Raw genomic sequence first — 9014 nt, 5'->3', positions numbered from 1 at the left:
TGTTCTTTGTCATGGAAATATTTTATTTCTCTGTTGAAGGAAAGTTTGGTAGAGTACATCAGTCTTGGTTGGAAGTTGTTTTGTCTCAGGACCTGTAATAGTTCACTCCAAGTTCTTCTCAACTGGATGGTTTATGTTGAGAAGTCTGCCATGATTCTGATGGGCTTTCCTTTATAGGTCATCTATTTCTTCTCTCTAGCAGCTTTTAATATTCCCTTTTTTTGCTGGAGATCCGGGATCTTGACTATTACATATCTGGGTGTAGTTTTACTTTGATTATGGTTAGTTGGAGTTCTATATGCCTCATTTACTGTATGTCAGGTTCTGTTTCCATGCTTGGGAAATTTTCTGCTATTATTTCTGTAAATACTCATTTTATGTCTTTTGTGTTGCCTCCTGTTGTTTCATTGACTCCTTTCAGTCATAGATTATTCCTCTTTGCCTTATCTTGCAGCTGTTGAATTGATTTATCCTGGTTCCCTGTTGATTTTAAGAGATCCTTTCTTTCACTATCACTAGCTGCCATGCTGTCTTCAGATCTAAAATTCTACCTTTGGCTTCATTCAAATGGTTTTGGCAGCTTTCAGTGGAAGCTTTCATTTCCTGGATATCTCTTTGAATCTGCTTCATGCATTCTAATTAATTTCTATATTTTTTGTTTAACATTTCCATCCATTGCTTATGTTCATCTACTTTTTTATAAGTTTCTTCTTTAGATGTGCTGAGCAGTTCTTTCATTATTATTGTCATTTCATTTTTTGCCTGAGAGATTATTTCTGATCTCATCTCTTCTATGACCTGATGGAGCTGTTTCTTCACTTCCATTGCAATCATATCAGCAATTTCAGGAGTGTGTTTACCAAGTTCTCCTATGTTGATGTCTCCTGGACTTGTTCTGAGAGGGATGGAGTTCTGAGATTGCATTTTAGTCCTTTGTCTTGTCATGTTTGATGTTGGTGGTGAAGTGCTCAGTCCTCTTCCTCCCTGTCAGCTCAGCAAAGGTCACTAACCTCACTAATTTTCCTGGTGGTCAAACTTGCCCTTCAGTGGCCACTGGGGTGTGCTGTTTAGTCTGTTTTCTTCCAGCAGATGGTGAAGCTTACCTAGTTTTCCCAGGTCTCAGATGCCAATCACGATGTCCTCAGGTCACAGACAATTTGATCCAGTGTCCCCTATCAGCTCAGGGCATGAGTATGAACAAAAATGGTCTGCACTGGTGGCATGAGCATGGACCACTTGGTCCTGTGACTCCAGGGAGTTCAGGACAAAGGCAGAGCCCAGACACGGACTGGAGGGTCTGCAGTTCATGGACTGCTTGATTCGGTGTCTGCAGGGCTTTCAACACAAGCACAGGAGCCAGAGGTGGGCTGCACTGGCAGTGATCACAGACCGCTTGTTTCCACACTCCCGCCCAGACGTGAACCCTGGAACCCAGACTCGAATCGTGGCTTCAGCAGTTTCCTGGGCCTGCTCTGGGGCTTCACGTGTCACTGGGTATGCGTGGAGTTGCCCCTCACAAACCCCGTTGTTAGGGGGTTTGTGGGTCCCTTGAGATAGTCTCCTGTGTGTCCCAGACCCACGGAGGGCAGAGACAGACTGCAATGGCGGCAGCATTTTGGGATGCCTGCTCTGTTCCTGGGAAGTAGATGGTGGCGCTACCTGGTTCTCACAGCGTTCAGCTGCAAACCGTGGTGTGAGCGGATAGTGGGCCTCCTGACGTTGTGCCTGCAGGCCACTCACGGTGCACACAGGACCCACACACGGGCTGTGCTGTCAGAGATCAGGAACCCCCAAAAAGAGATTCTAACTTTGCTCTCACTAGTTTGCATAAGCTTGTGGGGAAGGGAGAAAGAGACAGTTTTCTTGGTCTAATGGCTGTATCAGAAGCAGGCATTGTTTTCCTGAAGGCACAGCACAAGAGAGATGCGTACATTGTTATGGTTTGCTCTGGATGTTCCCTGAAAGCCTCATGCAGTCATGTGGTGGGGTTCTAGAGTTTTTGATTGATCCACAGTCTAATGCTGGCATTATGACTGTGAGTGCTACACCCGCCCTGGGGCAGGTAGCCTACATATAATATAAAGGAGGGAAAGAGCCTTGCTCCCCCTGCTCTTCCCTTTTTGCTCTTATTGCTTTTGCTGTCTTCCATGGCCATAAACTGTTGCCCTCTGCCATGTGCCATTATGCCTTGGAGCCAGCCAAATATGAACTGAAACCTCCACAAACTGTGAGCTAAATACATCTTTCCTTTCTTAATTTTTAGTGTTGGGTATTTTGTCTCAGCAACAAGATAAAAGTAACTGAAACATACACGTATATATATTTGAGGATGGGGCCAGGATAAGAGTAAAATGGAGAGAAGAGAACTTCTGACCTAGAAAAAACTAGTCCTATGTCCTTGAGTGGTCAAAGAGATGGACCTGACCAGCTGGCAAGCCCAGTGTCACTGCCAGATGAGATTCACATGGGTAGATTCTGCACCGTGAGCTCCCTACCTTTCAGTTTTTCCTATCTCCTTTTAAAATATAGAAAGTCTAAGTTTCCTACTTTCACAGTTGCGGAATAAAAATAAAATTATATTACTGTCAATCTAGGGTAACTCTGAAGGAAGAGTCCAAGGAGCTTGGGAGTGAAATTTTAGAAATGCAGGTGGATGAAATAAGGATGATAGGAGCCTATGAGCCAGATAGTTTGTCCAACGCACAGTGACTGTAATGGTGAATGGACAAAAGATTGCCATAAGGTCTGGCTTCTTACCCTCAGAGCTGACATTTGCAAGAGGTGGTTTTATTTGTTGCTGGAGTGGGGGTGTCTGTCCTGTGCACTGTCTATGTGTAGTAGAGGCCCTGGCCTTGTCCACTATGTGCATATAGCAAAGCCCCTCTTCCCAGTCCCGATGATCAAGAATGACTCCACACATTGATAAATGTCACCTGGACAGAAAGAGGGCGAAATTGTCCCCCAGTGAGAACTACTCTTAACGTATAGGCTCCATTATGAGTGTGAAGGCTCACACTGGCAGAGGAAGTAAAGGGAAGAAAATGAGGTTTCTGGCATTTGAAACCTGGAAAGTTAGCAGTTATTCTTAAATCTTATATATTTATTTCCAGGACCTGAGCAGAGATACTTCCTCTCAGGCTTTTTCATTCTTGCCTGCCACAGACCTCTTCATTGGTAAGGGCTCCCCCTAGTGGGCACGCTGTCATTAACCTCTCAGTTTGCAAAAGCTTGTCTTCTGTCTTGAACTAAGCTGTACCGGCAACACTCATGGCCTTTCTTCTCTGTCAGTGTTGTATTGAATAAGTTCAAAGGTCATCTGCCATCCGGCGAGTGGGACAGTTCCACACGAGAGATGGTCCAGGCCTTCTGGAAGGAAACATTCAGTACAAGCCTCAGTGAACCATCCTTTTTCAAGGGTCTCCTTCAGTCAAAGATTGGGAAAGGTTCTTACAAAAACGTCTCTTTTTTTCTCTCCATTTCTCTTCTGTAGTACCATGGAGCTCGGCAGCTGCAAGCATAGATAAAATGTCTTGTCTCTCTGGTCCATACTACGCCCAATTGGGGCAGAATTTCTAGAAGGAATGCCTTTCATATTAAAAAGCCTTTACCCTCACATAGAAGGGGACTGATAGCAGGCATGCTCTGGCATCAGACGTTAAGGCAGAGTTCATTCACTGTATAACAGCTGAGTTATGTTTTCCAGGTACTGGGCAAAGTGTGGAAGACAGAGAGAAACACCTGATCCTTCCTCAAAGGAATTCACCATCAAGCAGAGGAAGTTGAATGAAGTGTTATAACAGAGAAGCACACATGCCACAGGAACATTTTTAGGTGTGCAAACAAGGGTTCTCCAGGATGTCTAAAGCCTTTGAGTGGAAGGTAGGTGGAAGAATTTATAATAGATGGCTCAGGTTAAAGTTATCTCAACCCAGTGACTGATCCCAATGTCTCTGAAAGTGAAACAACCAACCGTTATAGTCTTCCCAAGGTGTTGATGTACAAAGCACACTGCACTGTATACAAAGTATTAGTGCAAAAAACAAAACCAAAACAAGGACTGAATTTAAGTAAGCCTCTGAATTTAATTACCCATTTACAGGAAAATAGGAGATAAAGGAACATGTTAAATGACACCATGAAGAGGGATTTGGACATATTCAGAACAAGGGAAATTTCACAGGGCAGATAACCTAGTTCCCCCAACAAAAAATTGAATTAACAGCAGAAAAATAAAAATAAGAGAAAGTGTTAGAGATTAAAAGAGATTTAAGAATCAAATCAATCAAATGAATTGTTATAGATATGGTTTAGATTTTGATTCAAATGAATCAGCCATAAAAAGACATTTTGGGGAAAATTGTGAAAATTGAACATGGATTAAGATATTAGATGAATTATTATTAACTTTTTAAGTTTGTTAGAAGAATAATGACTAGATGAAGAAGAGCTCAAGATTAAATGATATGATGTTTGGGTTAGCTAAAACCTCCAAATGTTAGTATTTGTACCATTAAAAACTAAGTGAAAAGAAAAAGAAAAAATATAGTGTAAGGACCAGGCCTTTCTTATTCATCATTAGGATAAATTAATATACAAGAGAGATATCCTTTAGTCTAAGGTGTTGGAATAGAAGAAAAAGCTATAGAAATCAGATTCTAATGAACTAGATTATTGCAGGTGAGCCCTTCAAGAGAAGCAGCAGAAACCAGGTGGGAGGTGTTCTAAGATCTATCAAGCAGCGGTCCATGGCCCAGTGCCATTGGCATCTCCTGGGTTATAATGAATGCAAAACCTCAGGCCTGTTCAGACCCACTAAAACCAAACTACATTTTAACAAGATCCCTAGGTGATTCATATATGTGCATTTGAAAGTCTGAGAAACACAATTCTTAAGGAAGGCGTGCACATCTTTTAATAAAGTTGCTTCACTTTCCACCTCTGAAAGCTCCTGATAACCAAATCTAAGATTTCACAGAGTCCCCTGAGAACAAAGAGTTGTGCATGAATCTGTTGCAACACCTATACTGGTTCCCTTTCTAATGGCTGATCCACTGTGTATCCCTGGCCCCCAGCCACGCAACATCCTCCCTGCCATGCTTCCTAATTGGTAATCTGCCACCCATGACCTTGGCCAGATGGTGTACTGCCTTGGGACCTCTGGCCTCATCAGCTGATTCCATACCCAGGCAGAACCATATTACAAAGAAAAGCAAGTGCCTGGAGCATCCATGGAGATGGATGGGTGCCCCAAAATTGTGGCATGCAATTAAAGGAAAAGAACTCTATTAAGTATTTTTATGAGAGGCCAAGGCCCTTTACAGATAGGGGTCACCAGCTCTGCCATTAATCTAGCCTTGCTCTGTCCTCCAAATAGAAAATACTTTACATATGAAGAGATATGAGGAGGTCACAGGGGCATCTGTGGAGTACTTCAAATCCATTCAGATAAGTGGGACTTTCTTCCACCCTCCCTCTTCCCAAAACAAGAAGCAAGGTTTGTCTCCATTAGTGTTATCTTTCCTTTTGAGCAGAGCCAAATTGGGAGCAGCATCTATGTCTTCTTAGTGATTAACTTTTGTCATGCATGAGGCTGTTTAATAAATATTGATTCTGGTGATTGCTTTGATTAATAGGGTCTGAGGGATTTCGCACTTAATATCTGAGTTGAGATGAGGCAGGTGGTGTCTTTTCAATTCTCAGGGAACTGGCAACCACATCACAGCCTCTTTTATGAAGTGTCTCGGAAGAAATATTTTCCATATTTCAAAGTATTTGCTACCAGGTATGCTCTCCCTACATCTTTAAGTTTGACTTTGAGTTTTGCTTCAGCCACTTGAAGATCAAGCAGACAAGCTGAGTAATGGGACTGGTAGGCACGGTGGATTAGGATATAGGCTCAAGTCAAATTGCTTGGGTCTAAATCCCAATTTTGCCAGCCTCTGTTTTCTGTATGCAAAATAGGGATGATAATGACGGAGCACACAAGTCAGAGACAAGGTCTCCAGTAAAACTGCACTTATGTCAAACACCAGCCGAATGTGCTGCCCTCGGGACATACACTTTTGTCCAACTTGGCTATGAATTTTCAGAGTTCCCAGACCACATTCAGTTTCCATCACTTGCTAAAAGGACTCACAGAATTCAATGAAAGCATTATACTTACAATTAAAGTGCTATTATGCTAAATAAAAGTTACAGGAAGCCATTGTTTAGAACCATCATCCTTCACTAGGCCCCAACAGACCAGATTGCAATCAAAATGGAGTCACTCATGCTAAAGGGCTACACTGTCACCAAACTGAAACTAGGCTACTTCTCTGAATTTCAGGAGAAATCAGTATTATAGAGCTAGTTGGCAAATTTTCCAAACAGACCAGTTTCAATTACCATGATAATGAAGCTGCTTCTGCCTAAATCTCAACACACACACACACACACCACCACCACCAAAACAACAACAACAGCCACAACAGCTGGAAGGAATCTGAAATTAACCAGCCCAGTATTTTTCTACTGTTCTATTTCTCTGTCCCACCTTACCAGTACAGTAACTGAAATGACCAGTGTGCTATTTGTTCTCTTCAGTTTATCTCTGTTCGTAAAACCAACCTCTTCTGTTCAGCCCATTGGAATACTTATTGTATTTTATGAAATGAAATGTTACCTGATGCTGGAATTGAAATTAAAGCCAATTAAGATCTTTAAATTAAATTGTTGTGACTCTGTCCTTGGACAGTTACAAAGGCTTCAGCTCACAAGTAGCTGACTGGAAGCGACACATGCACTAGGTCTGGAGAAGAGGATTCAGGGCTCCTCCTCTCCCCGCAAGGTCACATTCTCAACATACCAATCTGAATCCACCAGCCAGTTCTTCTGAACTTTGATGTGCACAGGTTTTATCCGGTCTTCCATTACAGAGGAAGGACTGACTGAATCATTGGCCATACGATTGAACTCGATGTCCAGACCCCTTGCCCTCCTTGAAGGTCAGGATGTAAGGCTGGAAATTCCAAGAGTTTTGAGCTCTGCCAGGAACCAGGTGCAAAGACCAGTGATACTTTGGTTCAGCACACACAACAAATATTTTAAAAACTTATCTTGAGCTAAATATTACACTAGACATAAGTGATATAAGAATAATCTACATTTTCCAATAGTTTTCTTTAAACCCTTTTCAGACTCTCACTCTGGAAAGTGTGCTGCCCTAAGCTTGGGAGGAAGAAACACTACACAGTCAGGACTTTGCTGGATTTTGTCCATTCCCGCTAGGTTATACCCTTTACATTAGTCATGTTTCCTCAAGGCTGTCCATTATTCCTAGAATCTAAGGATAAAGACAGTTTTCCCTCCTTCCTTGGGTCTTTAATCTGAAGGTTGTCATGTAAAACTATGACCAAATAAATTCACTATGTGTTTCTCTTGTGAAGCTGTCTTTTGTTTTAGGTATGCTGGTCATGACCTTTATCATGAGCCCACATCACACCTTTCTACCTCTACAGCAGAAGACTTCTCACATAGTACGACACTAGTTTTGAGATGAACATTCATGGCAAAACATGATTTTGTTAACCAAAAATTTCTCTTGTTGCCAACCCTTTAAGAACTCACCTCTCTGTAAACTCAGTGTATTTACATTCCTGATTTCCTTTAGGGATACAAGACGGAAATGGAGAAGGCAAATGCATTCTACTCACCAGTTATTAATGTTGTGGATTACATTCCCAGTGGATCATCAAGGGTGTGTTTTTCATTCTGGGCCAATACTGACCAGTGTACCAGGGGAATAAAAACTCATTTTAAAATTAGCCGAAGCAAAAATAAATAATGAGGAAAGAAAATGCTTAAAAAAAAAAAAAAAAAGAATAATATGAAGCAAGTGAAAGCCAGTTTCACAGTTTGCTCAATTACCACTTTGGGCTGTCTTCTCCCTGTTTTCTCTTCTATTTGCATAAATAATCAAAAGCTGACAGCACAATGAAAATAAACACTTCTGAGAAAATGTTCCCCCAAGATGGCCAAGATGTACTAAACTTGTGTTTTACTGAGTTGCCAAGATCTCCCCCGCAATTCAGAGTATTTCTCCCTTTCTCAGAGATAATGCCGCCTTGGATTTAAAAGCTGGTTTGCCTTTCTCACGCAGCCGATGACCTCTGTGGAAGATGCCACTCTGCCTCAGCATGGTATGGGTGCTCCGTCAACATTTCTTTATGGAATTTCCTTAGACTTTCCCAGTTTCCAGATCTTAAGATGCCATTTTTTTAAAGCTCACGTTTCCTTTTTACTGTCTCTTTCCTTTCTCTTTTTCTTTTATCCTTTGTAAAATAGTCCCCAAAGGTGGTCTCTTTTCCTTTCCTGAATATATAGTGACCATGGTAACTTCTTAGCAATCTCCACTTGTGAAGTTCTTTTTGTCACGGAAGTGATAGCACCAGGGTTGATTTAGAGGAGAGGTAGAATTCATTTCAGACATTTTCCAAAAAATGGTAAAGCTGTATGCATGTGATGGCAATGCATCTATCATGACCAACTTAAAATATAAATTTTATGATACAGAGAAAGAAAATTAATTATTTGATGGCAGTTTAACTTTTCCTTAAATTAACTTTGATGGCAAATTAACTTTGGAGTATTTAATAGCTCCAACTTAAATTTAGTGCAGTCATACCCAGGAAATCTTTTTCTTTTCTGCTTTGATGCACAGCCACATGTATGAGAGCATCATGAAATAGGAAACACTCCCTTGAGGGCGTCCGCTGGGATTCTAGGAGTCATCTCTAGGAGCCAGTCAACCCCAGTGAACTGCCCCGGGGAGAGTTATTCTGACCTGGGTGGCCAGCCACGCTTCTGTGCACAAGTCACCGAACCTGAGGGACAGAAGGCAACTGGTTTTCTTGTCCATCCCTATAAATTATAGCATTTTCGTGGACACTCTTTAGAAAGCAAGAGAAGGATCTTTTCTTGCTCTCTTTGTACTAGTAGTGTTAAATTACTTGTTTCTTGAATTTCATGCAGTG

Source organism: Chinchilla lanigera, unplaced genomic scaffold (assembly GCF_000276665.1).
Source record: "Chinchilla lanigera isolate Chin_1 unplaced genomic scaffold, ChiLan1.0 scaffold00034, whole genome shotgun sequence".
Classification (NCBI taxonomy): Eukaryota; Metazoa; Chordata; class Mammalia; order Rodentia; family Chinchillidae; genus Chinchilla; species Chinchilla lanigera.
Note: the sequence above shows the minus strand (reverse complement) of the source record.